Here is a 6,000-nt window from a genome sequence, read left to right as displayed (position 1 = left end):
AAACCACTACTGCAGCTGCTGAATCAGCTCCTTCTCTGAGGAAAATGAATTTAGGCAACCAATAAATCCCAGCAGCTACTCCACTGCCGTCCAACAGAATCACCCCCCACCCCAACCTCTTCCTTCCGTTTTCATTTTGTCAGCAATGCAGGAGATTATTCACTGGAAAATAATTCATTTAAATATTCACATGAAGGCTCTTTGGGATCTGGACTCCAATTCATACACAAGATGCCTGCACACAAGAGGAGCTCAGTAAGGCAGCTACTTCCAAGCACAAGAGGGCCAGATGATGGGGGAAATATTACTTGTTTGAATCATGAGAAGATGGCACCTATTTTACCTTCTCATTACTAAAAGAAAATAAATGGTTGTTACTCTCACTGAGATGAGTTTCCCTGGGTGAATTCCTTAAAGACATCAATTTTTATTATAATTTACCATGTATGAACTTTGGAGAGATGAGTCTTGCTGCAGTAATTCCCCTGGAGTCTTTGGAAACCTTGCTTAAGGAAGCTGTGACAAGATCTTGTTTGTGAGACAATAAACACCTCAGATATGTACAGGTTTTGGAGGTCCATTCCTCAGAGAATGATTTCTTTGTTTCCAGTGCAGGAGCTACAGGATGTTCGAAGCTCTCATTCCAGACTGGGTTGTGTATCTTGCATTTATCGTTAGTATGTCTGCCCCCTGCAAGAAATTCATATCTCATCTGTATAACGGTCCCAGCATGACCAATTCTGCCAGCAAAAAATGAAAAACTGCAAAAATATGTATTACTGTAGATGTTACAGCTGATTCACCTAATGTAAACAAATATGCAACCATACACAGGTGCCCATACCAGAGCTAATAAAAAATATGTTAAGTGCAGGATCGGACAGACATATTCTAATGGCCGTTAAATTTGTGATTTAGACATGCTGGATTATTAGCTTTTATTTTATTTTGATTTACACAAAGAATTCAAGGCTATTTGTCAATTATAGCACATCTTCCTTAGATTACAAGAAACAATGAATCGACATCCCCCAAATAGATTCTTCAGTACAAATCTACAATCACTAACCAACACCTCGGCCATCTACAATTGGCTGTTTCCATCTTGACGTAGAAGAAATTGCTGCTGACTGTGGCTTGCTGAGATTATGTGTTTTGTTATATATCTCTCTGATTTTACTTTAGAAGCTCAGCTATTAAGAATATCAGGTGATTTTCACTGTTTCATTTGCCCTCTAAACCTGTAATTCAGAAAGACTCTAACAGGCAACTACAACACTCATCAAACATTAAAATCTATTGTAAAGAGATTGGATGAGAAGGAGAAAGGAACACTGTGCCATGTGGGAAATTATATAATCTAAGGAAAGCATGATACAAGTATTTCTTCCTTTTGTGTGTGTGTGTGAAGGAAAATATATCATTAGCTTGATTCTTGCTCATGGCTGCTCTTCATAAAGCAAAAAACCTGCTGTCCACTGTAATAGGGAAAAGTTCTGGGCACTTTGTGTACTGAAATGGTATCCATAAACAACAAAAAAGACAGCATTTCGTTGCATTCTGCCTGGGCTGTATAGTCCCCAGCACTGTAATATGTTCTCCAGTGGCCTAGATATCACAGCATAACTTGCATGAAGATGAAGATATTCATTTTTTAATTAATAATACATAGTGCAGAATCTGAAAGGCTATCTATAATTTATGTACCAGTGTCTCAAAAGCAGTCATTCATATATTATATATTCAGACAGAAAATTATCTTGCTTTTATTTTACAACCAAAATTATATTAAGATGCTCCTATATACCCACCAGAATAGATCAGTGTTACCCAGAGATTCACAGTTCTCAAAAATGCCGGGTTCCACTGAGTTCTGTTTGCTACAAGAGGCTAAATGTGCAAAAGCATTGCTGAGCATGTCTCCCTCTCTTCAGATGGGCTTTTGAAAATGATCAGGTCACTTCTTGGATACATGCCAATTTACCCATACAGGGACAGATAATGTGAGAAAAAATGAAGTTTATAAAAAGGGAAGGAAATTATTTAACAATAAGGGGTTTCTAATCTGGACTTCAGAAAAACTGACTATGGTAATATATCACAAGACTCCTAGAAAACATAAGAAGAAAAAAGTAATTTCTGAAATACACATTTATGCAAAGCTCTTGCATATAAAGCATGTTTAATATTAACAGTCATTCTCATCCTGCTGTCCTATTTTCCAAGCACCCACCTACTTACGAGTACTTTAAAAAAGTAAAAATAAAAAAAGGCGTAGTGAGTATGCTGAACATGCAACTCTTAAAAGTTGCTTTCAGTGCTCTATTTTCTCCTCCACTCTATCAAGCTGTAAAGCCTAAAAATTCTATATCTTCTCCCCCTCTCTATCAAGTTGCAAAGCCTAAAATAGTCATACCAGGCTACATGGTGCAAAGAAAGTCAGCCTCTTTTATACTTCAGTCTTTGTTATGCCACTTTTATGTGTAAAATAATGTAGGCAAGATGCCAGCAAGATCAAATGAGCCCTCGTCCCTCCTGCCTTAGGTGCCTGGGAGGTCATTTCTGGGTGCCTGGGAGTCCCAGCGATCTCGCAGATCGTCTGAATTTGTTCACTCCAGGACAGAAGCAAATGAGTCACGTGTACACTTGCTTTGCTGCATCACAACAGATGTGAGTGCAGTCAAAGTACAAGTAGTGGGGTTATTTTTTCAGACTTGCCCCTCTTCCATAATCTACACTCCTAAAACACTGTTGTTTTTTTCCCTAAAGTACTGAAATCAACAGAAATTTAGTGCAACTGAGATAAGAAATATTTTCCAATCTTATAAGGCCAAGGAGGTGACAAACTAGTTAGTAACTGTGATGCATCTGGCTGTATGATGATTTGTATGTAGTGAGACAGTGAAGTAGGAGATCAGAATTCACAAGACAACTGTCAGCAAAGTGAGAAAAGGAGTATCAACCCACACAGAAAGGAGGTGCAATTTTTTTTTTTAATGTGGCTCTAAAGTTGCCATCTGAATTTTATTTCCTCATTACAATAATATTTTGGAGAAAACAAAACAAAGCAGTTCAACATGACCTAGAAGCAAACAATGTAGAAGAGAAACATAGTTCCGTGAGATTCATACACTTCCTTTTATGAGGAGAGCCAGGCATTAGCTGCTGCTGCAGGTATGTCATGGGGAAAAGACTGGTCATAAATATTTTGGGGTTAAGCCTATCTCTCCCTTTCTACCTAGCACAACACAAAACCAAATTTTTTTTATGTACATCAGAAATTATCAGAATTGAAATTTGGGAATGGAAGGGCTTTTGAGAGACATTATTATTAGTAGACTGAGGTGTTATCAAGCAAAACATTTACTTGGCTGGTCTAAAATCACAGAGTATTTTTTCTCCACAATTTGAAGCTCAATAACTGGGATCACAAACTGGCTCCTGGCAGTTATTTTGAAGATTACAGTAATTACACTTCAGAGAATTTCTTCATAATCATCTGCTTCTTGGCATAATAAAACTTCAGAATTTTCCGGTGTGTGAATTAGCAGGTAGTTTACCACAGAACTCTGAAACACAGAAATACAAATCTATTTGAGTTTTGAAATACCACTTCTTAATATTGTAAACTCTCCACTCTGGTGGAGAACAGTTTCTAGTTTATTGTACTATTTTTAATCTCTGCTGCTAATGTTTTGTTTCTGTTCTGTAGATTTGCATCTTTAGGTATTTTTCCTAATGGACTCTAATGACACTTTTTGCACAATGATCTATGATACAAAGTGTGCTTCCCTGATAAAAAAGCAGCCATTCAAAAAAAGAACTTTAAAAAAGTCCTGCAAAACATCAAGCAGAAGCAAATATGAAAAAGAACAGTGTCTTTCCAAGTAGTTAACCGCAGGCAATGCAATGTGTTCTGAAATTGCTTCTGCAACAGGAACTCTTAGATTTTCTCATTAGCTGAAAAGTGAAATATTGGCAAATGAGACTGTAATTTCAGCAAAAACCTCTTAGGTCACATAGTCTATTTCTGCTGTTCTGTTCTGACAGGACTGAGCTGTTCATTCTGAAGTGTTTTGTAGAACCTGGTTTTGAGTAACTCCAATTAAAAAGTGAGTAACATTATTCCAGTGAAAGGTTCTTTATAATTCATTTGCCACCTGACAGGTTGTCTGTGAAAACTACCACAAAGTACTTAAACTTCATGCTGTCAGAAAATATTCCTTAATAGACACCTTATTGGTTTCTTCATACTGCTTCACAGGATCATTTAGGTTGGAAAAGACTTTAAGATCCTTGAGTCCAACTGTAAACCAAACTTTGTCTTGAAACAAAAAGTATTGTGCCAGACATCTTACTACTGAAGGGGTGGGGGGAGCGGACACGACAAGGACTAAACCAAAATGTAATCCTATAGCCATCAGCTAGTAATTTAATGAAGATCCTAAATGTGCAGTGTATGTCCATTAAGTACTCTGCTTTCTAGAAAGGTCTGTTTTACTTAGAGATATCAGGTAAATAAATTGGTTCACTAGTTCTGAGATGTAAGAGGTTTTCCTCAATCTGGGAGGGGGAAAACCCATAATATTATCTTGTCCAGCTAAATATCTAGTATGTCAAAAAGTTTGTAAAAATTGGCCTGGCATATATAAGGTGCAAAAAAAAAAAAAAAAAAAAAATGTTTGGAGAGCTGAAGACAATTTCCTTAGAAGCCAGTTCAAGGAGTTTGAGGTGGCAAGTTTAACTGACCCATGTTTTAAAATGAGTTTTTCTCTCTCAACCCATTTGCAGAGAAACTCCACTGGAAAGTCTCCCCTTTTCCTTTAAATGCCACTAAATTAGTTTGCATCACAGCAGTGATGCACTAGTTAACTGCAATACTGCATTACTGCAATATGAAATAAACTTCATCTGACCTTCATTCATAGAATCACAGAATTCAGAATCATACATGCAGTTTTGGTTTTGCCTCTTCTCTTCCAGAAGATGTTTGTATTAGTGAAATATGCAACAGTTTCTTTTTCTTGTCTGGATTCAGTTGTATGTGAAAAGGAATTTCTTACTAGAAGGATGACTTCAATCAGCACTAAAATAATTCTGTCATTAATGGTCAAAGGTATGTATCAATAAATTAACAGGAGGAACCTGTATATCAACATTGTTTAAACAAACCATTACAGTACAATAATTATGTTCTGAAAAATTGCAAATAGCCCTCAACAAATCAAATGTCAAGACTGCATAATGTTACATGGCTACTGAGAAGAAAATGAAGTCACCGTAGTCACTGAGGCACATACAATAAGTAAGAAGTCAGTACCGACTGGTTTCATTACTGGTTATCTCTCTTTTCAACCCCAGACACTGAAGTTAATAGCCTCACTGATTCTTAGAAGAATAGAATCATAGAATAGTTAGGGTTGGAAAGGACCTTAAGGTCATCAAGTTCCAACCCCCCTGCCATGGGCAGGGACACCTCATACTAAACTATATCACCCAAGGCTTCATCCAGCCTGGTCTTGAACACTGCCAGGGATGGAGCATTCACAACCTCCCTGGGCAGCCTATTCCAGTGTCTCACCACCCTAACAGGAAAGAATTTCCTCTTTATATCCAATCAAAAATTCCCCTGTTTAAGTTTTCACCCATTACCCCTTGTCCTATCACTACAGTCCCTAATGAAGAGTCCATCCCCAGCATCCCTATAGGCACCCCTTCAGATAGTGGAAGGCTGCTATGAGGTCTCCATGCAGCCTTCTCATCTCCAGGCTGAACAGCCCCATCTTTCTCAGCCTATCTTCATACGGGAGGTGCTCCAGTCCCCTGATCATTCTCGTGGCACTCCTCTGGACTTGTTCAAACAGTTCCATGTCCTTTTTCTGTTGAGGACACCAGAACTGCACACAGTACTCCAAGTGAGGTCTCACAAGAGCAGAATAAAGGGGCAGGATCACCTCCTTTGACCTCCCTGTCATGCTCCTTTTGATGCAGCCCAGGATA

This window comes from Neopsephotus bourkii, unplaced genomic scaffold (assembly GCF_033783945.1).
Source record: "Neopsephotus bourkii isolate Nb327-2 ecotype Australia unplaced genomic scaffold, CSIRO-AGI_Nbou_v1 NB_1037, whole genome shotgun sequence".
NCBI lineage: Eukaryota > Metazoa > Chordata > Aves > Psittaciformes > Psittacidae > Neopsephotus > Neopsephotus bourkii.
This window is presented reverse-complemented; position numbering follows the sequence as displayed.